Source organism: Oryx dammah, unplaced genomic scaffold, assembly GCF_014754425.2.
Source record: "Oryx dammah isolate SB20612 unplaced genomic scaffold, SCBI_Odam_1.1 HiC_scaffold_18, whole genome shotgun sequence".
Taxonomy (NCBI): domain Eukaryota; kingdom Metazoa; phylum Chordata; class Mammalia; order Artiodactyla; family Bovidae; genus Oryx; species Oryx dammah.
The window spans coordinates 74,073,279-74,100,241 of record NW_024070202.1 but is presented as its reverse complement, the minus strand read 5'-3'; positions in this window follow the sequence as shown (position 1 = coordinate 74,100,241).

Below are 26,963 nucleotides of genomic sequence, written 5' to 3'. Positions count from 1 at the left end.
CTAGAATTATATTTGTTGGTGCTGATAGCTTACCGTGAATGATGTCAGATTCATGATCTCTAAAGAAGGTTTAGCTTCAGCACCAGGGACCAGGCTTGATTACTCAAGAGCTTTTGTGTAGCAGAGTTTTATTAAGGTATGAAAAGGGACAGAGAATGCATCTGACACAGACATCAGAAGGGGGACAGAGAGTGCCCCCACTCGCTAGTCTTATCGAGGCCTTCACATACTTTTACCAGACCCACTCCCACAACATACATCTTAAATTAACAAGATTAGAACTAACAATAGAAAGGTCTTACCAGACCCACTGCAACACATACTTCTTAAGATAACAAGATTAGTCAGAAGGTTCATGTTAAGGAGAAACCTGTCCTTGAGAAAGATACATTGTTATATTAACTAAGACAAAGCAATGTAGGAAAAAAAGCATTTGTTCTTTTCCCCTTGAGAGCCCCCAACCCCTTTCTCCTCCTCGAGGGCCCTGGACTTCTTATCAACCTATTTAGTAAATGACTCTTTTCTTTTAGGAGAACCTTTTCTCTTTCTTTTAGGAGAACCTGCCAGCCTTTTCTTTTAGGAGAATTATGTTGCCAAGGAAAAGGAGCATCATTTTCATTCCATAACTATTTCCTGATGAGGGGCATCATCCCTAAATTGTTGAGGCAACATATTCTCCTAACCCTCATATTGAGGGTCTCTGATCCAGGGGCCCCAAGTAATAATTGGAAGAGGTTGTATCACTTGTAGGAGCTTGAACAACCATTTGTAAAGCTTTCAGACAGTTAGAAACCCCATTTTACAGTTACAGATGTAAGGCAAAATAGTCATTAAAGCAAGTTAAAATCAAAATTAAAAGTTACATTATGTCCATAGTTACATCAGTCCATCTTAGAATTGTTAGATGTCATCAGATCAAGAGGTGTCACATATGATTGTTGTTGGTGAAGGTATTTGCAGAGCTGAAGAAAGTCCTTTCCTTGAAGTGGAAAAACCCACCATATGAAGCCTTCAATTGATGAGAAGGTTGAAAAGCTGAAAGCAGAGTCACATAGTTAATTCTAAGGCTTCGGGATCTATGACAGTATCTGTGCACAAAAACAGTCTGTCATAGAGACAGTCCCTTAGGAACAGTTTGAGCCCTCATTAAAGCCATGGGTGAAACTTGAAACCAACTGTCTTGTGTTTCCTGAGCTGGCTTATGCAGATGCCTCTTAATAACGTCATTAGCCCTTTTCAATTTTTTCTAAATATTAGAGTCTCTAAGAACAGTGTAAGTGATATTCTATTCTTAGAGCTTTTGACACCCCTTGAGTTATAGCAGCTTTAAAGATGGAGCATTGCTGCTCTGAACTTTAGAGTTTAAGATCCCACTCTACATGAGAAGTAAGTACAGTAAGATTTTGCCCATTAGTAAACTTACGAGCTTTAGGTATTAGCAAAACAATAGTAGCAATTACCCGTAAGCAATGCAGCCGTAGCTTTTTTTCAGTAACAAACTGAACTCTGATCCTGTGGGCAAACTCAAAGTGGGAGCCTGCAAGAGAGCAGTTTGAAGAGCTTTAAAAGCCTTTTGAGTCTCTGGCCCAGCTTTTTGGTTTGGGCCTTCTGAGTCTCAGTAATAAGTTTATATAAAGGCTGGGCAAGTTCCCTACAACCCAGAATCCAAATGTGGCAATAGCCTGTAATGCCCAAGAATCCTCTCAATTGTCTTAAAATCATAGGTAGAGGATGATTTAGTATACGTTTAACTCTAGAAAGTATCCTTCAAATCAGTGACTGAAAAATATTTGGCTTGTTTAGGAATTTCAGATAATAAAGTATAAGGATTAGACACTGTTTTTATATCTTGAACAAATCTCTATCATTTGACTTTTTTACACCCAAAATACGACTATTGCATAGACTGTTATAGGGAATTAATAGCCCTTGTTCCTTTAAATTTTCAATGGTGGGTTTTAACTCTACCTTAACCTCAGGCTTTAATGGATACTGCTTTTGAAATGGAAATAAGTGAGGGTCATTGAGGTTGATAAAAACTGGAACAGCATTTTATGTTCAACCCAGTTTTTCTATCAGCCCACACTATAGGATTTGCATATTCTTCAATTAAAAGAACAGGTTCCATATTTATGAAAACAGAGGCATGGACCTTTCTCAGTATATCCCTCCCCAGAAAGGGTGAAGGAGACTCTGGCATGATCAGAATATCTTGTGAAAATAGCACAGAGTCCCAGATTCAGCTTAGAGGATGACTGAAATAATAATGTTTGGCTTGTCCAGACAGTCCCATTACAGTAGTGAATTAGGAGGAAAGCAGACCAGGGGCTTCAGTGAGCACAGAGAAAGTTGCCTGAGTGTGCAAAAGAAAATTGACTGCTTGGTCCCCTACAGGTATTTATATCTGGGGTTCCTTAGGTGTAATTAGGATGGGAGCTTGTGTGGGGTCCCCTGGGCACCTTCAGACCCAATTGTCTTGAGAATCTGACCCCTGGGGCCTATGCCTCAGAGGGCAGTCTCCTTTCCAGTAGGGTCCTTTGCAGACTGGACATGGAGCCGGGGGTGGCTTAGATGCCTAACTGCAATCTTGCCTGAGATGCCCCTCCTTCCCACGATAATAACAAGCCCATCCCTTTTCACCTGGGTTCTTCTGGGTCTTTTTCTCAGGCTGTTTCAGAGCAGGTCTAACAGACATTAGGAGAAGGCAATGGCACCCCACTCCAGTACTCTTGCCTGGAAAATCCCATGGACGGAGGAGCCTGGTGGGCTGCAGTCCATGGTGGGGCTTCAGTCTTTTGCCTGGTTCTTATTTTATTTATTTATTTTTTGCCTCCTATTTTCCTCATATTCTCTACCATACTATACCATCTGAACCAGCTGTAACAGTTTTTTTAAACACCGATTTGTTCCAAAAGCCTGTTTTCATAACTTAAGGCAGATATCTGGAGCCAACTGAGTGACAAATCTGTCTTTTAAGATTTCTCCTCCTTCTGAATTTTTGGGATCAATGTCAGTAAACTTGTGGCGAGCTTCCTGTAGTCTATCTAGGCATTTACCAGGACTTTCCTTCTCTCCCTGTTCTATGTCAGCCAACTTAGCATCATCTAAAGTCTCAGCATGTGCTAGCTTGAGTCTTTCAAGAATACATCCAGCAAAGTGGCTCTGTTATTGGAACCCCTTGGCTCCCAGTAGTTCAGTTCAGTTCAATTGCTCAGTCGTGTCCAACTCTTTGTGACCCCATGACTGCAACACACCAGGCTTCCCTGTCCATCACCAACTCCCAGAGCTTGCTCAAACTCATGTCCATTGAGTCAGTGATGCCATCCAACCATCTCATCCTCTGTTGTCCCTTTCTCCTCCCACCTTCAATCTTTCCCAGTATCAGGTTCTTTTCCAAAGAGTCAGTTCTTCACATCAGGTGACCAAAATATTGGAGTTTCAGCTTCAGCATCAGTCCTTCCAATGAATATTCAGGACTGATTTCCTTTAGGATGGACTTCTTGGATCTCCTTGCAGTCAAATGGACTCTCAAGAATCTTCTCCAACACCACAGTTCAAAAACATCAATTCTTTAGTGCTCAGCTTTCTTTATAGTCCAAATCTCATGTCCATACGTGGCTACTGGAAAAACCAGAGCTTTGACTAGATGGACCTTTGTTGGCAAAGTAATAGCTCTGCCTTTTAATATGCTGTCTAGTTGGTCAAAGCTTTTCTTCCAGGGAGCAAGCATCTTTTAATTTCATGGCTGCAGTCACCATCTGCAGTGAATTTGGAGCCCCCCCAAATAAAGTCTGTCACTCTTTCCCCATCTATTTCCCATGAAGCGATGGGACCAGATGCCATGATCTTCATTTTCTGAATGTTGAACTTTAAGCCAACTTTTTCCACTCTCCTCTTTCACTTTCATCAAAAGGCTCTTTATTTCTTCGCTCTGCCATAAGTGTGGTGCCATCTGCATAAATGAGGTTATTGATATTTCTCCTGGAAATCTTGATTCCAGCTTGTGCTTCATCCAGCCCAGAATTTTGCATGGTGTACTCTGCATAGAAGTTAAATAAGCAGGGTGACAATATACAGCCTTGACGTATTCCTTTCCCGACTTGGAACCAGTCTGTTGTTCCATGTCCAGTTCCATGTCCATGTTGCTTCTTGACCTCCATATAAATTTCTCAGGAGGCATGTCAGGTGGTCTGGTATTCCCATCTCTTTCAGAATTTTCCACAATTTATTGTGATCCACAGAGTAAAAGGCTTTGGCATAGTCAATAAAGTAGATGTAGATGTTTTTCTGGAACTCTGTTGCTTTTTCAATGATCAAACAGATTGGTCTCTGGTTCTTCTTCCTTTTCTAAATCCAGCTTGAACATCTGGAATTTCATGGTTCATGTACTGTTGAACCCTGGCTTGGAGAATTTTTGAGCATTCCTTTGCTAGCATGTGAGATGAGTGCAATTGTGCAGTAGTTTGAACATTCTTTGGCATTGCCCTTCTTTGGGATTGGAATGAAAACTGATCTTTTCCAGTCCTGTGGCCACTTCTGAGTTTTCCAAATTTTCTGGCATATTGAGTGCAGCACTTTAAAATAGCTCAACTGGAATTCCATCGCCTCCGCTAGTTTTGTTTGTGGTGATGTTTCCTAAAGCCCACTTGACTTCACATTCCAGGATGTCTGATTTTAGGTGAGTGATTGCACCATCATGGTTATCTGAGTCAGGAAGATCATTTTTGTATAGTTCTTCTGTTCATGTTCCCTCCTTCCCGTTATCTCACTTTCAACCCATTCATCTTCAAAAGTAGTTGCTTCCCCCAAAACTCAAGTTTTCAAGTCAGGAATCAGCATCTGTCCCAAGACGTATATTACATCTCTCCAAGTAAGGTCATAAAGTACAATTAGTCCCATAAAGGCTTCTATATACCTTTTTGGATCCTCTCGATAGTCTCAACCCCAACTGGGACTGTTTGAATTTCTACAGAGACTGAAGCAACCCCACCTGGAAGGATGCCCCAGTTCTCAGCCTGTTCAGCTGGGACCCCCCAATACAGGGGCAAAGTAGAGGATGGAAGGAGCTGAAGGTTTCAGAGCCAAATCTGTATTCTTGGGATTTAAGTCTGGCAAGTCTTACAGAGAGATAAACAGCAATGTATATGACACATCTACTCATTTCTCTCGTTTTCCACAGAACCAGTCTAATTATAAAACAGTATTATAGTTGAGGCCCTGTAACTGGTCAGTTTTCCCCATCTTCCAAAATATAGTGGCCATTCAATATCGCAGAAGAAGATCAGGCATGTCTTTTTAAACTCTGGTGATCAAACTTGTCCCAGTTTTTAAAATACATTTTAAAAGAGTGGTTCTGAACTATCAGCTTCCATCTGTAAGAGAGAAAAAAGCGGCATCCACAGCCATGGCTTCTTCCCACTGGAGGCGTCCCTCCCTGCTCTAGATGGGGGTGTAGACAGACTCTCCACCAAAGCTTTCCTTCCCTGGTCAGACCTAGTCTGTCCCTTACTGACACAGACACCTTACTCATCCCTCCCGGTTCTACCACCAAGGCAGGGTGGAGACGCACTGGGTTAGACCTGATGGCATCCCAAATTGATTTCTAGTTCCATACCACCACAACCTTCGTTTGACTTGTCCTTTTTCTCTGATGCCACTCGGGGTGGAGCAGAGTAGTTTCCCAGAATGTTTCCAAGCCAGGACTACTAGAGGAAGCATCTGTCTTATGTGTGCCTGTGCACACTGACTACAGTAAAAGTGGTGAGTAATAAAGGGATGAACAAAAAACCCAAGATGTCCCTTTGAGTGTCACCATGCCAGTATCTGTGATAGCAAAAGAGGTGGTAGAGGATTGGCCACCGAGGAAAAAGTGATTTTTGTTCTCAAGCTATTAGGGCCAATCCTTTCAGTTCATTCCCACAGTTTCCACATAAAGAAATATCTAAGGAGTTGAGGCAAAGGCCACCAGAGAGTCTCCTCTGGTCCACTAATAGCTAACACTACCAAAGGAAGAAGCTCACTGCATTTCCAATCTGACCAGATCCTGCAGTTCCCCATCTGTGTCCTCAAAAATCTCAAGGTCACAAACAGTGCTTCTATTTACATAGCTAGGAGGCATAGCCATGACAAAGACTCACTTTCAGGTTGCTGGCTCTTGAGGCAGGCAGTCAAGAGAGTGACCTCTAGCTTGAGAGACGTTCCTGGAGCTAGAGCTCCGCCTTGCTCCCAAACATGCTCTTGTAACTCTTGGCTAAGTGCTTCCATACATGGAGTCTAAGTAAAAGTACATAGTAATGGCATGAATCACAAGTCCATTGAAAGTCTATGATCTGACAGATTAGTTTAGTAGTTCTAATTCCCCACGCAAATATGAAATGGTCAAAGAAACCAGGAAAAGGTGACCGAGAAAGGAAAGTTGGGTCCACACGCTTTGTCCATCTCTGGCTGCTCCCCTTGCAGGGACATTGGGTGTCTTTTGGCATTGGCAGTTTGGTATAAATCCTGACAAGGCTCTCCTTTTGGGGCTGCCTTCAGTCATTATGAGGGACTTCAAAACCCTAGAGCAGGGTTCATCACTTGCTTCACACAGTTTGTGTCATTCTTTCACACAAGCACACTGAAGGGTTAGTAAAATAAAGCAGAAAACATACATACTGAGAAAGCAGAGTGGCTAGATCTCTGAGTGTTCTTACCTTGTCCTGAAGATCCGAGATGAGCCCCCAAGATGATAGCTTATAGTGAATGATGTCAGATTCATGATCTCCAAAGAAGAAGCTTTAGCTTCAAGACCAGGGACCAGATTTGATCACTCAAGAGTTTTTGTGTGGCAGAGTTTTATTAAAGTATGAAAAGGGACAGAGAATGCTTCTGACACAGACATCAGAATGGGGACAGAGAGTGCCCCCACTCACTAGTCTTGCTAAGGCCTTATATACTTTTACCAGACCCACTCCCACAATATACTTCTTAAGATAACAAGATTAGTCAGTTCTTCTGAAGAAGAAACATGTCCTCAAGCAAGATACATTATTATATTGACTAAGACAAAGCAATATAGAAAAAAAAAAAATGTTTTTCCTTTTCACTTTGAGAGCCCCAGACCTGTTTCTCCTTCTCAAGGGCTCCGGACCCCTATCTCCTCCTCGGGGGCCCTGGACTTCTTATCAGCCTACCTAGTAATTGACTCTCTCAGTGCCACAGTAATTTATTTCCTTGATAACATCCCCTATAGAAGATAATTTCCTAGTGACACACGTGTCTCTATATTGTTTCTGTGTAGGGAACTTGAATCTTCTCTCCCTCCATCATTAGCCCCTCAAAAAATTAAATCATGACCAATATGTTTCTTTTGACATAAAATGGACTCTATACAACAAACAAATCCAATAAAGACTAAAACTCTCAAACATTTGCAAAAAGCAGATCAAGTGTTTAAGAGGAAATTTACATGTAACACTCATTTTGCATACCCATACTTCAAAATTAAGATATCTAACATGAAATTAAGATATATACCAAACAAATTTCAGAGTTTAAAAGTTTGAGGTGAATGCTCATATATGGTAAGTGACTTGAGTTGCAACAACTCTATTACTGTATAGGATTTGGTGAGCAAGTAGAATTTATCTTAAGTACTATGTTAGTCTTTATCTAAGGAGTATATTTTGTTGCTTCCCTCCAGCCCACTCCTTCTCTAATAGTTGCAAATCAGCTTCTCAATATCTTCCCCTCTTTCTCTTCCTCATTTATGTACAAATAATTTTGATCTTTTTTTTTTTTTTAATACTGACCTGCAGATTTCTTTGGGAAAATCTGTGAGTGGGGAGTGAATTATAGTTTAAGAGGCTAATAAGGCCTCTCAAGAAAGTTTCAGACTAAGTAAACTGAACATGTTTGTAAGCAAATGAATAAGGAGAAGAGTGAGACTTTGCAAGAGAAAGGGTATAATGGTGGGATGTATGCACAGGGAGCATAGGTATTATTTTTGGAAAGTAGAATTCTCTTGCTCCTCTCAGAGAGAAAGAGGGTGGTGTTAAGTGTAGGCTGCAGAAAAGGCTATATGCAAGAGACCATGTGATGTAAAAGAGACACAGTACATTGGAAGAAAACACTTTTTCTCATGCTTCTGAGTAAGAGCAGTGATAGGATCACTTACTTAGATAAGCGAAAGTCCAGTTCATTTCAGTTCATCTTACATTATTTGGGTGTCTCTTACGTGACAAGAATTGTGATAGGTATCTATGATCCAAACAGAAATAATGCACAGTCTCTGTGTTGAAGGACTTAAAAATCTAGGTGGGAGACAGGTGCATAAATCCAGTCTAATGTTCATGGGAAGGCTTTCAGAGGAAATGCCACCTAAACTTGATCCTAAAGGATGTATAGACATTGACCATGAGAAGACAGAGAAGGAAATTATTAGCAGAAGGATAGCAATTGCCAAATCACTCAGGATGGACAGATAAATGTTCAATGTTGATAGAACTCTTTCTCAATTGGTTTTTAACCTATTGCACCTTTGATGAACATGAAAAATATTCACATCCTTCTTTCAGAGATGCCAAATTGCCTCCCACCAATAAAGACCCAGTTTTCTAGTATAAAACCTGAAATTTTTTAGTAATGAAAAGACTCTGCCTGAGCAGATTGAATTGGCAGGGGGAATTATATGTAGGTTTTTTCATTAGCCATTATGCAGGAGGTGAATACTGAGAAGACTAGAGGTAGTAGAATATAGATGGAAAGGGAGTGAAAGCTAAGATTAGCAAGACTCCTGCTTTTTACCCAGAGGAGCCATAGATGCCTAGAAATTTTTCCAAGACAATCAAACAAGCTGCTTAAATTTTTCTACCAATTGAATTGCAATATCACTCCTGATTAGAATATAATATACAATATACACAGTATAACAGTTGATTAGAATAACACATAGGAACTGCATTTCTCACTTCTACATGTTTCAGAAAATTGTACCAGTCTTCTTTTTATCTGCAGTTAAGTAAAGTTCAACAATTGGATTGAATTGATCCTTTGGCTGTCAAAGAAATAAATAAGCAAACCAAAAAACTGATTTCCAAGTTCATGTTAATTAAGCGATCTTAGAAGTTATTTGGATAATCCATTTAGACTTCTCTAACTTTCTAATTACCATGTCCATAGGGAAATAATGTCATTAAGCTAGCTTTACTTAAAGATATTTATTCATAATATCATAGGTTAAATTCACTGTTGTATTATGATTCAAATACTCCATGGTTTTATAATTTTACATTCAATAATCCATTCTTAATGTCTTTGGATACATTTTATGGAAGGAATGGATAACTGGATTAAAATGGCACACATGTATGAGAACTCAGAGATTTTAACATTAAAATTAGAGAATAAAGTTATGGTAAATAAAATGTTTTTGGATATTATGGTAAATATATTCACATAGTGGGTATCAATGTATTCTGTTTCATAAAACATTAATTGCATAGGACAGCATGATCATGACAAAAGGAATCACACACACACACACGTGAAAGTTGCTCAATTGTGTCTGACTCTTTGTGACACCCTGGGCTATAGTCCATGGAATTCTCCAGGACAGAATACTGGAGTGCATAGCCTTTCCCTTCTCCAGGGGCTCTTCCCAACCCAGAAATCAAACTGGGGTCTCCTGCATTGCAGGCAGATTCTTTATCAACTGTGCTATCAGAGAAGCCCATATATATATTTATATATATATTCATATTCTTTCCCCTTTATGTTTGTTGTTGTTCTGGTTTTCCACATGGTCAGGGATTGCTGCAGCACCCTGATGAGAGGGGTCACATTCGTGTATGCCTGGGCCATACCTAGCTGTAACTGCCCCGGTAGGGTCACCCTCACAAGGGGGCTGGTTGGAGCTCCCTATCTAGAATCCTGAATGGCAGTCCTCTCTTTCCTGTCCCTCCCCTAGGGGCCATTGAGGGCTCTAGAGGATGGAGAATTATGCTCCATCTCATACTAATTGTTTGTAAACCACTCTCCCCCACTATTTCTCATACTTTCTATACTCAATTTTAGAAGCCTCACAGAGACACATTATATTCTACTCTTTTGGACTTGCCTCTGGCTGTCTCTTCTCATTAGGGTCTCTCCTCCACACTAGCCTCTGGAGTTATGTAGTTCTTATATGTTTATCCAAGTTGCAGGCCCCATCATTCCTCCCTGTGCACTGAGTTTTCTTGATTTCCCTTCATGCTACCTTTAGAAAATGGCTATATATGTATATATATATACACACACACACATATGCTGCTGCTGCTGCTGCTAAGTCGCTTCAGTCGTGTCCAACTCTGTGCGACCCCATAGACGGCAGCCCACCAGGCTCCCCCATCCCTGGGATTCTCCAGGCAAGAACACTGGAGTGGGTTGCCATTTTCTTCCCCAGTGCATGAAAGTGAAAAGTGAAAGTGAAGTCGCTCAGTCGTGTCCGACTCTTAGCGACCCCATGGACTGCAGCCTACCAGGCTCCTCCATCCATGGGATTTTCCAGGCAAGAGTACTGGAGTGGGGTGCCATTGCCTTCACACACACATACACACACACATATGATGATTGTATTGCATAATCATGATGGATTATGAGGTATTATTATCAAAGAAGTTTTCTCTCATCTTTCCTCTTAATATTATCTTTAATTGTGGTAGAATATATTTGACATGAAGTTTGCCATTTATAACCATTTTAAGTGTACTATTCAGTGGCATCAAGTGTATTCATAACATTAAATAGTCATAGTTAATATCTATTTCCAAAATTTTTCATCATCCCAAACAGAAAGTCTCTTTCCATTAGACAATTATTAACTCCCCATTTCTCCCAGCCTCTTGTTGTTCAGTCGCTCAGTCATTTCTGACTCTTTGAGACCCCATGGACTACAGATTGCCAGGCTTCCCTGTCCTTCATCATCTCTTGGAGTGTGCTCAAATTCATGTCCATTGAGTCGGTGATGCCATTCAACCATCTCATCCTCTGTCATCCCCTTCTCCTCCCGCCTTCAATCTTTCCCAGCATCGAGGTCTTTTCAAATGAGTCAGCTCTTCGGATGAGGTGGCCAAAGTATTGGAGTTTCAGATTCAACATCAGTCCTTCCAATGATCATTCAGGACTAATTTCCTTTAGGATGGACTGGTTGGATCAGAATAATCTAGTGGTTTTCCTGACGTTCTTCAATTTAAGTCTGAATTTGGTAATCAGGAGTTCATGATCTGGGCCAGTCAGCTCCAGGTCTTGTTTTTGCTGGCTGTATAGAGTTTCTCCATCTTTGGCTTCAAAGAAGATAATCAATCTGATTTCAGTATTGACTGTCTGGTGGTATCCATGTGTAAAGTCTTCTCTCGTGTTGTTGAAAGAGGGTGTTTGCTATGACCAGTGTGTTCTCTTGGCAAAACTCTGTTAGCCTTTGCCCTGCTTCATTCTGTACTCCAAGGCCAAATTTGCCTGTTACTCCAGGTATTTCTTGACTTCCTACTTTTGCATTCCAGTCCACTATAACAGAAAGGACCTCATTTTTGGGTGTTAGTTCTAAAACGTCTTGTAGGTCTTCATAGAACCGTTCAACTTCAGCTTCTTCAGCATTACTGGTTGAGGCATAGACTTGGATTACTGTGATATTGAATGGTTTGCTTTGGAAATGAACAGAGGTCATTCTGTCGTTTTTGAGATTGCATCCAAGTTCTGCATTTCGGACTCTTTTGTTGACCATGATGGCTACTCCATTTCTTCTAAGGGATTCCTGCCCACAGTAGTAGATATAATGGTTATCTGAGTAAAATTCACCCATTCTAGTCCATTTTAGTTTGCTGATTCCTAAAATGTTGAGGTTACTCTTGCCATCTCCTGTTTGACCACTTTCAATTTGCCTTGATTCATGGACCTGACATTCCAGGTTCCTATGCAATATTGCTCTTTATAGCATTGGACCTTGCTTCTATCACCAGTCACATCCTCAGCTGTGTGTTGTTCTTGCTTTGGCTCCATCCCTTCATTCTTTCTGGAGTTATTTCTCCACTGATCTCCAGTAGCATATTGGGCACCTAATGACCTGGGGAGTTCCTCTTTCAGTGTTCTTTTTGCCTTTTCATACTGTTCATGGTGTTCTCAAGGCAAGGATACTGAAGTGGTTTGCCCTTCCTTTCTCCAGTGGACCACATTCTGTCAGAACTCTCCACCATGACCTGTCTGTCTTGGGTGGCCCTACGTGGCATGGCTTAGTTTCATTGAGTTAGACAAGGCTGTGGGCCATGTGATTAGATTTGTTAGTTTTCTATGATTGTGGTTTCAGCCAGTCTGCCCTCTGATGCCCAAGGGACTCTCAAGAATCTTCTCCAATACCACAATTCAAAAACATCAATTCTTCAGTGCTGAGCCTTCTTTATGGTCCAACTCTCACATCCATACATGTCTACTGGAAAAACCATAGCTTTGACTAGACGGACCTTTGTTCGCAAAGTAATGTCCAGCCCCTGGTCACCTGTGGTTTACTTTCTATCCCTATGAACCTGCCTAGTCCAGATATTTCATATAAGTGGAATCATAAAATATTTGTTCTTTGGTGTCTGGCTTAGCCTAATGCTTGTCATTGAGCATAATGTTTTCAAGGCTCATCTATTGTGTGTCAGAATTCAATTCTTTTGCATAGCTGAATAACATTCCATTTTATGTATATACCATATTTGTTTCTCCCATTTCCTTAAAATTTATTTTTCAGCTGGAACAGTTATTCTTCTCCCTTGATCAAAAGTCAGGCAAGATCTCTGACTTTTAGTCACTTGTAAGCAGTAGAAAATCTTAATATTACTTTTTGTTGTACATTCATAATCTAATCCATTAAAAATGCCTTGTGCCAAAAAAATAAACTTGATATAATATTGAATCTTCTCCCCGGTCCTTGAGGCCCAGACCTGTATGCCATACCTGAGTGCATTTGGCATAGAAGCTCAAATGAACTGATGCAACTCACTGGTCACTTTGAGGGTTCGTCAGGTCCTACCTAAACCATGACTCTTTACTCATCTCAGATTTAGGTTGACAGGAAACACTAATCAGTGATTATCCACTTTATTCCCTTGAGAAGTATCTCTTCAGATGCAGTTTTGTTTTTTTTTTAATTCTAGTACTTAAAATTAGTTTATCTTGAATAAAAATAACTTAACCCTATATTAGTGCCCATAATGTTTCAGCCTCATTATAGGATCATTCCTGCAGCAGAGTCTCCTGTCCTTATGGTGGTAGCAAGGTCCTAACCCTGTTCCTGTAGATATAACAGATATGTGTTCCTGCCTAAAATATGCTCACGGACATAATTTCAAAGACTTGTCAAGATATGTGTGGAGGATTGGAGGCAGATGCTTTAACCTCTGAGCCACCAAGGAAGTACCTTGTAGTGGATAAGAACTTGGAAATGATCAAATTTTCAATAATATCATAGTGGTTAAATACATTTTTGAGATGTCTGTATAATAAAGTACAACAAAATATAATATCTTGTTTAAAAAAATGGCAATCTGGTTAGGCTGAGAAATTTTCTTCTGATGGTTTTAATATTAATTTTTTTCACTCTTTTACTTAAAACAGCTATTTTTTCAGTATCCATATTGGATGGAATCACCAAATCAAATTTGAATTCTGATAATTTATCTTAATTTTACATACCCTGTATTGTTCTCCTGTCTTCCAGTATTCATAGTGGGAATGTAAAAGTGTAATTAAGAACTTGAACTTGCAAATCAGGCATACCTAGATTTTGGTTGTGTGAATTTAGGGAAATTTTAAATGTCTTAAGCTTAGTATTAGTTATTTCTCTTTATATTTCTGTCTATCCATCTGTCCTTATCTATAAAATTGTCATAATAGTACCCACTTCAGAGGCTTGCCATCATGATTAATTAGATCAGGTACAAAAGGTACCTTTTCCTTTTCTCTCTTTTTTTTTTTTTTAATTTGGAATAGACTTCAATGTACTAAAAAATAAAAATGAACTTTCCTTTTGAGGCAAGCATCACTTTATCTTGAATACACAGGCTCTTTGGATCCCCATTGCCTTGTGGATAGTTGCTGCTACTATCTATGTAACTTATTTTCCCTTAGATGAAACCCAGGTTCCAACAGGTCTTGTTCCATGAATACAGAACATAGAAGTTTCTGAATCTAGGTCTAAATTTTGTTTGTGCTCTTTGGTCCTTAACTGGAGTCGTGGCCCACTATTGTTGTTTGTTGATTTGCTTATGTAGGTATTCTTTCCTAAAGAAAGTTAACATTCTTATATCATAAATTACCTTAACAAGAAACAACAGACAACAAAATAAAAATACTATCAACCAAAACAAACTCTTCCCCCACAAGACCCTTCCAGAATGCTTTTCAAGCTGTCACATATTTACTGAGTGAGTATTTGAATGGCTGTCTTAGAATGTTAGAAATGACTCTCGAGTTCAGAGTGACATTGACTACACCCAAAATGGAATATTTTTTTTCCTTTGAGAGGTTCCTGCCAGCTAAGCCTTTTATTGTTGTAGAAAGGTTGGCATTAAATCACAGGGTAAAGTCAACTTTACCTCCTCCAATTTTGGTGCTGCATTTTTATTTTGGACCTCCTACATACTTAATGGTGGCAGTAGAGCTAATATTAAAGATGGGCTGGGGCTGGATTTCATTCACTGGCTTGCTTCAGATCTCCTTTTATTATCTCTGGTTACCTAGCAACAGATAATGTTGAACTAAGGCCAGACGATGCCATCTAGGCTCATCCTTGTGCTGTGATTCTGAGTGTTTATTCATTAACTATATTTCTTTAATGTTCATGCAAAGGTCCATATTAGTGTGAAAAATGGGAAAGAGTGATTTGTTTCATGAAATAGCCACATGTTATTTGAATCTCTTGCTTTAAAAGTATGCTGAGTAAACTTCTGTGTGTGTGTGTGTGTGTGTGTGTGTGTGTGTAATTTGCAGAAAAAATAATTTGGTGGTGACTTACTATAATTTAAAAAGAAGTGGAAGTGATTTCTCTATAGGTGGTTTCTTTCAAATGGCAGGTTTAAAGGTGGCTGATCACAGTAAGGAACTAATTGCCTGGTTTTAACTAGGCTCACTGCTGTAAGAGATCTTGAAAATATTTCTTCTCCTGGTGTTTGTATCACCTTGAGCTTCAATATAATGATACCATACTCTTTTTGTATTGAGCCTTATTTCAACAGAAAATGTGAGCTATTTTCACTTTTTGAAAATCAGAATTAGTGTAAAAAGTTTAAAGCAGCTAAAAAAAAGCTTTTCATCTTTTAAAAATTCTGCTCAGAGAAGTCAGCTTGTTTTATTTTTTAAAGTTAATAATTCTGTGACTTTAACTTCTCTCAACTCCTTCTGTGATATTTGTCACTTTTACTTCAGAAATATGATAACCAGTGCAAGTGGAGTATAATTGCATGAATGGATTTATGGAGAGCCATGAGGATCTCAAAATTATGTAATCTATATTTGGGAATTAAGATTATCTAGTTTTATCACTACCTCTTCAATCTAACCAAAATTTAAATTTAGAATGAATAAAAGCAATGTAAAATAAAATGTTCAGCGTTTTAAAAATGACTTCTAATTTAATCCAACAACCCCTACTCTATGCTTATTATGTTTGTATGACTGATCAAGATATTTTAGATCTTTAGGTCTTGCAAGTATGAGAAAGCAAAGTCCTTGTTGTCAGGTAACTTATGGTTTATGGAAGAGATAATGGACATTTAAGAGACTAGAACCAAGGCAGAGTGGAACAGAAATCTATGCAGATATAAATACATGTACATACTAGATCTGTTCAAGAGAAATAAGGGCTTAAATTTGTCAGGTCAGTGGTTCTCAAATGTGCACTGTAGACTAGCATATTTTGAGAACTTTTTAGAAATGCAAATTCTTGAGCTTCATCGCAGACTACAAACTCAAAAACTGTGGGATAGAGTCCAATAATCTGTTTTCACAAGCCCTCCAGGTACCTCTGAGGCATGTTGAAATTTGAGAACCACTAGAGATGAGCTGTCGCATATAGTAGCCACTGGAAACATGTTGCTGCACAATCTAAATCTAAATTAATTAAAATCAGGGTTTGACTTTTAGTTGCATTAGTTACATTTCAAGTGGTCAGTAGGCATAGACAGTCAGTAGCCACCATATTGGACAGGACAGACATGTAACATTCCCATCATTGCAGAAAGCTTTATGGGACAGCATTGCTCTGGAGCATGGAGACCTCAATGGAAAATTGAGAAATGAAAGAAAGTAGATTTCACTCAAATCACACAGATTCTTAAATGCATAAGTAAGGAATTTGAACTATAATCTCAGAGAAGAATGATTTTTATTTTTTTAAAGACATGATAAGCCTGGACTTTGTTTATGGAACATCACCCTTACAGTCAAGTGCCTGATGCTTCCTACTGATGAGACAGTGGGAAAGCAAACAACAGGTTTATTGGTACTGAAACTGAAATAGTGGGAAGGAAAAGAAGAATGAATGTGTGTTTATAAAACCTTGAGAATATAGACCCAATGAGAACTGCTTACTCTGAATGAGAGGTAGTCAGAGAGATAGGAAACTTTAAATAAGACTGGATTTTGAGTGAATGATTGGGACAAGGTTAATGCTGTTAGCAGTGAGAAAGAAACAGCAGTAGTTTATCACATTACATGAAAAAAAAAAAGATCATGGGTTTGCCATGCAATTTTATCAATCCTTTCTTCATTACTCTTATGATATAGTTTTATCCTGTTATTGTCCTTTCCTGTCTGATAATTTTTTAGATTACTGGTTTTCATGAAGAAAATGAATGTTTTTCAAAGATGTAAGCAGTTTTATTTATTGATGGATCAGGTGGAATATGTCCAGACAATTTCTTTTTTGGCTAGAAAAAAACTTTTTCTGAATGAAAGAGTTGCAAAAAAAGAAACCAGGTTGTAATGTATTATGTGAAAATTCTGGCTTCCTCAAGTATCTGAACATTATAGTTTTAGTTTGTGGAAAAATTGAAATGTTTTTCAGTTTCATGTGAAATAGAATACAGTTGATCCTTGAACAACATGGGTTTGAACTACATGGGTCACTTATACATGGATTTTTAAAAGTAGTAAATACTACAGTACTATATGATCCTGGCTTGATTGAATCCACAGATGCTGAACCATGGATTCAGAGGAACCATGTATGTGGAGTGCCAACTATAAATTATATGAGGATTTTTAACTGTGCAGAAGGTCAGCATGCATAACCCTCAAGTTATTCAAGGGTAAACTGTATACAGAGTGCTAAGAGTGTCAAGAATTGTTCCAGTCCTTTATTTTCTTACAAATTTCACAGTAGTGTATACTATTATACATAAATATACATATATCTCTGTGGATTAACTTTATTTTATTTTTGAACATTAAAAAATCATAATGGTTAACATATAATAATTTGTGCATGTTAATCAGTTCTTTATAGAGGTAGCATAATTGGTATGGTTTGAGATATTATATTAAGATATAAAAATAATCACCCTGTTCTATGTCCAAAATTCCATGTTGTAGTCCTACTACTTTAAAGATAAAGAGTAAAATTCTGTGGGCTAAAATTTCCCCATTCACGTAATGAAGAGCTTCAACTAGATTACCTTGATCTTTCTGACTCTATAGCATGAAAACATAATGGCTTGCGGATTGTTTATTAGCTGCTATTGATCAAAGAGCATACCTCGTGGGTGAAGAGGTGGCACAGGGCAGGCAACTTGTTGAGAAGGCAAAGAAAATAAGATGTGGGGCAGAGGATGGAGTTGTTTGTATCACGCTGAACAGTAGCAACTGGACACTTAACTTGAAGACTCGGATACCTGGGGTAATGTTCCAACAGGGAAATTGCTATCCTCATGTACATGTGATTGTAACTGGTAATAGTGTGATGGAAAATGGAGAAGAATACTACTTAAGGTAGTCAGGATGTGGAATGAGAAGGTTTTTTACACAGACTCACTCTGTTCATGTAACTGTTGTACTTGATCTGTCTCTAGCTTCTGTTTATATTGTTAAACACATATATTCAGAATTTGTACAGGGTAGAAGTGAATTTGGAAGATACATTCATGGGCAAATATCTGATGGGATAGAAAGAACTGGGTAAGGAATCATGAAGACTTGTTTGGGTGCTAGCTCCTGTAACTAGGACCATCAGTACAGTTCAGTACAGTTCAGTCACTAAGTCATGTCCGACTCTTTGCAACCCCATGAATTGCAGCATGCCAGGCCTTCCTGTCCATCACCGACTCCCAGAGTTCACTCAAACTCATGTCCATCAAGTCAGTGATGCCATCCAGCCATCTCATGCTCTGTCTTCCCCTTCTCCTCCTGTCCCCAATCCCTCCTAGCATCAGAGTCTTTTCCAATGAGTCAACTCTTCCCATGAGGTGGCCAAAGTATTGGAATTTCAGCATCAGCATCAGTCCTTCCAATGAACACCCGGGATTGATCTCCTTTAGAATGGACTGGTTGGATCTCCTTGCAGTCCAAGGGACTAGTGCCATCAGCTCCGTTCAGTTCAGTCACTCAGTCGTGTCTGACTCATTGCGACCCCATGAATCGCAGCATGCCAGGCCTCCCTGTCCATCACCAACTCCCGGAGTTCACCCAAACTCATGTCCATTGAGTCCGTGATGCCATCCAGCCATCTCATCCTCTGTCGTCCCCTTCTCCTCCTGCCCCCAATCCCTCCCAGCATCAGAGTCTTTTCCAATGAGTCAACTCTTTGCACTCTGAGGTGGCCAAAGTACTGGAATTTCAGCTTTAGAATCATTCCTTCCAAAGAGATCCCAGGGTTGATCTCCTTCAGAATGGACTGGTTGGATCTCCTTGCAGTCCAAGGGACTCTCAAGAGTCTTCTCCAACACCACAACTCAAAAGCATCAATTCTTCAGCGCTCAGCCTTCTTCACAGTCCAACTCTCACATCCATACATGACCACAGGAAAAACCATAGCCTTGACTAGATGGACCTTTGTTGGCAAAGTAATGTCTCTGCTTTTCAATATGCTATCTAGGTTGGTCATAACTTTTCTTCCAAGGAGAAAGCATCTTTTAATTTCATGGCTGCAGTCACCATCTGCAGTGATTTTGGAGCCCCCCAAAATAAAGTCTGACACTGTTTCCACTGTTTCCCCATCTATTTCCCATGAAGTGATGGGACCAGATGCCATGATCTTCATTTTCTGAATGTTGAGCTTTAAGCCAACTTTTTCACTCTCCATTTTCACTTTCATCAAGAGGCTTTTTAGTTCCTCTTCACTTTCTGCCCTAAGGGTGGTGTTATCTGCAAATCTGAGGTTATTGATATTTCTCTCCGCAGTCTTGATTCCAGCTTGCTTCATCCAGCTCAGCATTTCTCATGATGTCACCCTGCTTATTTAACTTATATGCAGAGTACAATATAGAGCCTTGACGTACTCCTTTTCCTATTTGGAACCAGTCTGTTGTTTCATGTCCATAGTGCCATGGTGTTTCACAATTTATTATGTTGACCCCTGCTTCTATGCCAACAACCTTCTGAGTACACTTGACTTCTTAGACAGCAGCAGGGAGAGCGATCTACAGAGCAAGTGGCTAACTTGCTGTAATTTCCAGCCAGTCTACCTAGCTTACCAATTCATTGAAACTGGCAGCACTCCAGATCAAAACTCTTTCTGGTAACCATGCCAACAAGTAGTTCTAGGTAGATCAGATGGATTGTGAACATTCAAAATTTTGATATTGCCCATGTCCAAACTAGAGAAAGAAATAATGGATATGTACAGCAGTAAGGAGTGATTGATTATATAGATGAGTTTAATGCCTTTCATAAAATGCTTGATAATTTTTTCCTCCCATAATCTCATCCTTTATCTGCAGCACCAACAATTACTAAATTTCTCTCCAGGCCTTTACCAGTGGGGCTTGCTAATTGCAGATTCTCAGCCTCCTGATTATCATTAACTTCATTTTTATAGTCATTTCTTATTGACTCAAGGAGGCATGTCTATTATCAGGGAAACCATAGTGATGGGGCACAAAAACAGTTAAATTTATGCTTAAGCCTCATCAGATTCCATTTTTGTTTTCTGCTTTTCCCACTCCACTGACCACAAATTGTTTTGTGACCATGCATTTATTCTTGTCCTCTGTATTTCTAGACCAGAGATTTCTCAGTGACCAGAAGAGAGTTCTGAGTTTTTATTATCTCACCAGAGAACTGAAAACAGTTTTTCAGTTCAGAAAATCCTTTACAAGATTTTCCATAAAGTATATGTTTTATAATTCTTAAAATTGATTACTGCACTGATACATTTGTCTTAATGTAATCATTATTCTCATTTTAATATAAGTCCTTTCTTAGTCTCTTTTCTCCCGGAAGCGTAAGCTCTGGGCTATATATATATATATATATATATTTTTTTTTTTTCCTTTTTTTCCCTGCAAAAAGAGGAGTTTGAATTTGGTGATCTCTGAGTCCCTTCAGGCTCTGACACGAAGTCTGAAAGCTAAGGGTGATTATAAAAGGATTTTCCTGGTTTCTTGAGATTGAAGTCATAAGGAGTGGCTGCTGTACTACTTTCTAAAACATGCTTTAGAGTCACTGAAGGGAGTAAGCCACTGCAGTGGTCTGACACTGAATGCTGTGCATCTTCTGATTTTCCTCAGATGGTTGCCTTTCACTCTTCCGTGCAGTAATTTTGCAGGCATTCAGTTGTTGCAGCCGGTGACATTTTTCTAATTTTAACTCAGGTTAATCAGCTGGATGAGTATTGATGAACAAGCATTTGTTAAAACCATGTCTCAAGTAATGTCAATTTGGATTGAACACGTGCCATGCCAAAGAGATTTCTTCATTAACCTGCTGACACTGCCAATGAGAGTTCAATGTTGTTTCAAGAAAGAGTCCTAGAAGCACATGGCCCATTGCTACTTTTACTGTTGGCCTCAGTGTCCTGTGAATATTATGCCTTTTATTTTCCTTATCAAAGCTAAATAATTTATGAAGACTATTTAAATACATAATTTTAATTTTTAAATATGCTGGTGACTGTAATAATTTATCAAGCTCTGGAGGTATTGAGATATAGAAATATCTAGGCACAAGATAGGATGGAATGAGGTACTTCTATGATCTTGATTTACTTATTTCTATATTCATTTATAGAAAATAGATAGGTCTATTTTGAAGCCACTTATCACTAAAGTTTTCCCTGACAAGCCTGAGACCGTCTCTCAGGGACACGATATTATAATATCCATCTTGCCATTTTTGACAGTGGAGTATAGCTGCTGCTATGGCTTTCACCCTGGAAAACCTAGTGCGTGTCCATTTTACTTTCTGTCAAATTTGCTTAAGTAATAAAAATTATATATTTCCACTAAAAATAATACTATGTTCATCATGGATTAATGAGTTCAACATCATCATCAAAAATTGGATAATTTAGGAGAATTTCCTTGGCAGTCCAGATGTTATGACTTTGCTTTCCAATGCAGAGGGTATGAGTTTGATCTTTGGTTGTGGAGCTAGGATCCCACATACCTCATGGCCAAAACAAAACATGAAACAGAAGCAATATTGTAGTAAATTAAATAAAGACTTTAAAAAGTGGTCCACATCAAAAAAATATTTTTTTTAAAAAATGGATAATTTACATACAAAAAAATCTATGAAATGCACAAATATTAAGGGGCCACCTTAAAGAATTTTGCACATATACCCCCCAGGTTAAGATACAGGTGTCCCTTCCCAGTCTGATCTTCTCCTTTGCGCTGTTGCGGAAACCACTATTCTGATTTCTATCATCATCACTAATTTTGCAAGAATTTTTTTTTTCAGATCCAGAGATACATAAGATAGTAGCTCTGTCTTTCAGTAGTTCACAATGTAATGAGGGGAGATAAGAGCCATGAAGAAATTACCAGAGTACGAAAGGAATCCTTAAGTGTTGTATGTTTGCGAGATTAATAATGCCATCCCAGATTTCAGAGTGTTTGGTATTTATGAACACGTGTACACTTATAACTGACCCTCACAACACTGTTGAAAAATGAATGCTATCTTCTCCTTTTATACTTGAGGCAGCTTGAGATAATAAAGCTTAACTATTGATAACATGCCTGTATTAGTTTTCTATTGCAATGTAATAACACATATTTAGCTGTTTAAACTGACAGAATTCATCATCTTATTTCCTGTGGGTCAGGAACCCAGACACAGGCTAGAAGGTGTACACCAGTGGGCAGAAATCTCTGGAGCATTTGACTAACCTAAAGGTCAGTAGTGTCACGTAGGTGATAGGAAACAAAGTAGACATGGCTGTATATCTTGTGCATCTTTACATCATGCTTTTATGTGAACATGAAGAGGGAAATGACATTTAAAAAGGCTCTTCTAACCAGCTAAAGTTATTATTGATGGAGTTCTTATGTTCCATGATTAGATTTAAAGCTATTAGTAATCTTAGTGAGAGAGAATTTTAGTTCCATTTCAAAGATATGGAAGCAGATGCTTGGAGAATTTAATTAACTTGCCTAAGTTCACACAGCTTTTACATAAATGAGCCAGGATTCTAACCTGCTTCTTTCTGACTCCAAATCCTTTGCTCTTAACCTCTCTATTACATGCCTGAACATAATATGTGAACTAGCCTTTGACAGATCTGTAGATTTTTGAAAGTTAGAGATATATGATCAGAAATTATCAGTAATAATCAGAAATAACAGTGAAAACAGAGGTAGAGATTTGGAAAGTGTCAGAAATATTATTTGGACTGTGGGTTTCCTGATAGCACAGCTGAACTGAACGAATGAAATTGTCACCTTCCCTTAGACTAGTGTTTTATTGAGAAATACTTTATTTTGATACCAGGGACTTCTATTTATGAATATTGTAAATGGCCCTGTGGAAGTTTGCAGTACACATGTAAGGAAAGTGCTCATTTCCTGTGCAGTATCTTTTTCATAAGGACCTTTGGGAGGAATTTCTTTCTACTTTTCAGATGAAGAAGAGCTGAGTTCACTGAACTGAGTTATAATTATTTTCCCTCTTTGCCTGCTCAGAAAGCTTGGTGCAGAATTTGCGGCCCACCTTTACATGTATATGACATTATGATCAATGTGCTTCCCCTTTTTTGGTCTTACCCTCTTTTAATAATCTTATCTCGATAAGATACCTTAAATTCTTTTTTGGAATTAGTCAGGGTATAAATAAGCAAATATGTGGATAAAATTCAGGTAGGTTGTTTCCAGGAACCACTTATAAATTTGCAGGTAGGCAGAGTTCCAAAGCTTAGCTGTCAGTCCTCCCAAACTAGGTGAACTGAACACTAAATCATTAACTTGGCTGTTATGCTTTTGTTAGTAGATCCTAGTGACAAGGCCCAGGCATTGCATTATAAAGATCAGGGTTTGGACCTACTGATAAAGATTTCACTCTGGTGTCCCCTTTCTTTAATTGAGAGAGTAACTAGATTCAAAGGATGTAAAAGAGGCGTTATAAGAAATTAAGGTCCTTCAACAATTACTTCAAAATCTGTGTCAGCTCAATTTAGATAAAAGTATGCTGGTACAGACTCAGAATGTGGTACATCAGCAAAGTGGTGATCGTTACAAGTCAAAGCATCACACCCCTTTCACATTTTCAGAAATGTAAAACTGTATTAGAAAAAAAAGGATGCTGTACAACTCTGTTGCAAATGGGATATGGGAATTTGTTGTTGTCACTGAGCTATTCTAAAGAGTTCATGGCAATAGCTTAAAAAGAAAAAAAAAAAAAAACCCTGAGAAGTAAACATTAGCAAAGCAAGTAAATTTAAAAATCTCATAGAAATACCAGGAAACCAGAAGAGGGAAGTGGATAAAGAAGTGGTTAAAAATCAAACAGAAAAATAAAGGAAGATGGGAATCACGTAGTATGAGAGTATAGAAGAAGAAGAGGGGAATGTCCTAGAAAACTTTGAGGACAGATACTCAGAGAGGTAAATTGTTGGGGGACACACAAATCATGGGAAAGGAGAAGGCAAGCAAGAGTCAAGAAGACACTAATCTAGAGGCAAAAGAATTTCAAGGACAATAATTGCTGAGAGGTGGCAATTATTTATGCATTTGATGTTTGTTATAAGATGAATATTGATGCAGCAGGAAAATTGGGTTGAAACAATAGCAACCAGTTGCCTATTGTTGATATTCATTTTTGTGATATTGGGGAAATTAAGAGACTCTTCTCTATTGAATGCAAAGAAATTGTGATTTACTAGATTCCTCTGGGGGTTTCCCTGGTGGCTAAGTCAGTAAAGAATCCACCTGCAATGCAGGAAACCCAGGTTCGATCCCTGGGTTGGGAAGATCCCCTGGTGAAGGAAATGGCAATTTGGACCTTACATACTGAGTAACTAAGGGGCACCCATGCTTATTTAATTACTAATCAGTTCAGAACTAAAATACGTTTCAGTTCATGCTTGTATTATTTTACTGTGGCTGCTGAACAAATTATTACAATCACTGTAGCTTAAAATAGCAGAATATTTTCTTATAGTGCTAGAAGCTGAAAGTCCAAAATCTGTTTTTCTGGGCCAAAATCAAGGTGTTGGCTGAGCCACACACTGTTTTCAGGCTCTAGGGGAACATCTGCTTCTTCCTCTTCCAGCTTCTGTAGATTGCTGGCATTCCTTGGCTTGTGGCTGCATATAATTCTGGATTTCAAAGCCAGTGCCTTCAAATCTCTGTCTGCTCCTTCTTCACATGGCTTCTCCTCTCTATGCAGTCTCTCACAATCTCTCTTGTAAGGATACGGCATTAAGGGCCACCTGTGTAATTCAAGATCATCTCCCCATCTCAAATTCCTAATTTAATCATATTCTTTCAGAGATTAGAATTTGTCATCAATGAACCATTATTTGACTTACAACAATGACCTGTTTAAACATAAAATGGTATCTTGGCATAAAATAAGCACTTTGGTATGAATCTGCTCTGTTTTAATCTCGCTAGGCCTCAGTTTGATTCATCCTTCACATTACTGTATCACTGCAAAAACTAAATGAGATCATGTTTATAAAAGTGTTTTCTAAGTGATAAAGCACTATACAACTATAAGGCAATGTTAATATTTTAATATCAGACATTTACTCTAATAAAATATTGGGGGTTTCCCTGGTGGCTCATTGGTAAAGAATATGCCTGCCAATGCAGGAGATGCAAGTTTGATTCCTGGGTTGGGAAGATGCCCTGGAGAAGGAAATGGCAGCACACTCCAGTATTCTTATGTGGGAATCTCATGGACAGAGGAGCTTAGTGGGTTATAGTCTGTGGGGTCGCAAAAGAATTGGACTGACTTAGCGACTAAACAACAACCATTTTCTTGTGACCAATAAAAATAGTGCTATGATACTATAATGATATGATTTGAGGGAACCAGGAAAGACTTACAGAGTCAAAGATATTTCTTCCTTTTTTCTCTGCTTCCTTACTTATTAAATGTGAATAATAATTGCACCCACATCCTAGGGGTTGTTTTCAGGACTCAATTAAATGAGTTAATGTATCTAAAGTACTCAGAAAGTGTTAGACATATTGAGTTAGGAATAATAACAATGAAAAACCAAACTAATGAGCTCAGACCTCTGGGTAATTGGTCTGGAATTTGGGAAAAGGATGTACCACCTGGAAATAGGAAGGAAATTCTGAAAGGTCTGAGCTGAGATTGCCAAAAAAATGTTTTGATAAAACCCTCAAATGGAAAATGTTATTTTGGGTTAGCCCTGCCTTCACATGTTTTTGCAATTAGTATTATTTAAAATGTATGCAAGCTATTTTTTGTATTCAATGTTTATATTAGCTAATTACTAAATGACAAAAATATAGCTCTGAAGAGTGTTATAAGCAGAACACATTGGCCAACACTAAGGTTCCATGCAGTCTGTAAAACAGGCCGTTGGGATGGGGAAAGTATTGATATTTTTAATCACTATAAAATAGGCCTTATACTTTGCATATGTGGTGGAAATTGAGTCACATACAACAAATCCACATAAATAAATCAGACTATCAAATAAATCCAATAATAAAGGCATTGTGGAAGTCCAAATAGGGTAGAAGGGGCTAGAAAAGGTTTCATGAAATAGATATTTGAACTGAGTCTAGAAAGATGAGCAGGAATATATTTCTTAGGCAGAAGTGTAGGATCATGTTTCAGGCTTAATAAGCAACATAAGAGGGCCTGAAAGAACATAATCGATTCAGGGAACTGTGACTAACTAGTAAAAAATTAAATTTAGTGAACATTTGTAGTATTCTGAGTAATGTCTTTGAAAAGATTGAGACCATGCTATCAAGGAACTTGCAGTTCTAATGAGTACGCCCTTTTATATAGGTGGGCATAGGCTAAGTTTACACACAAAAAATTATCTTAGTAAATTTCCAGTTTAGAAAGTAGAGCCTAGAATTTGAATACACTGATTGAGACGGTATACTGAAGCTATGGATATTTTATATTATATTTCTCTTTGTTTCCCAGAATGTATCACTGAGTGTATTAAGAGTTAAGGCATTCTATAACAGATAGAAAATAGAGATGTTCCAATCATGTATGTGATATTTAAAGCTTATGCCAGTCTGCACTACATTGAGAAAGCGGATTAGATGGAATAGAGGCTTCAGTGGAGGGTAAAGAGATTCCTTAACCTTCCCTATTCCAACTTTTCTAGAACCCCAATTACATCTTTTAATTCAAAACTTTGTGGACTTCCCTGATGGTCCAACAGCTAAGACTCCAAACTCCCAATGCATAGGGCCCAGGTTCGACCCCTGCTCCAGGAACAAGATCCCACATGCTGCAATTAAGACCCATTGCAGCCACTCCAGCGTTCTTGCCTGGAGAATCCCAGGGACAGGGGAGCCTGGAGGGCTGCTGTC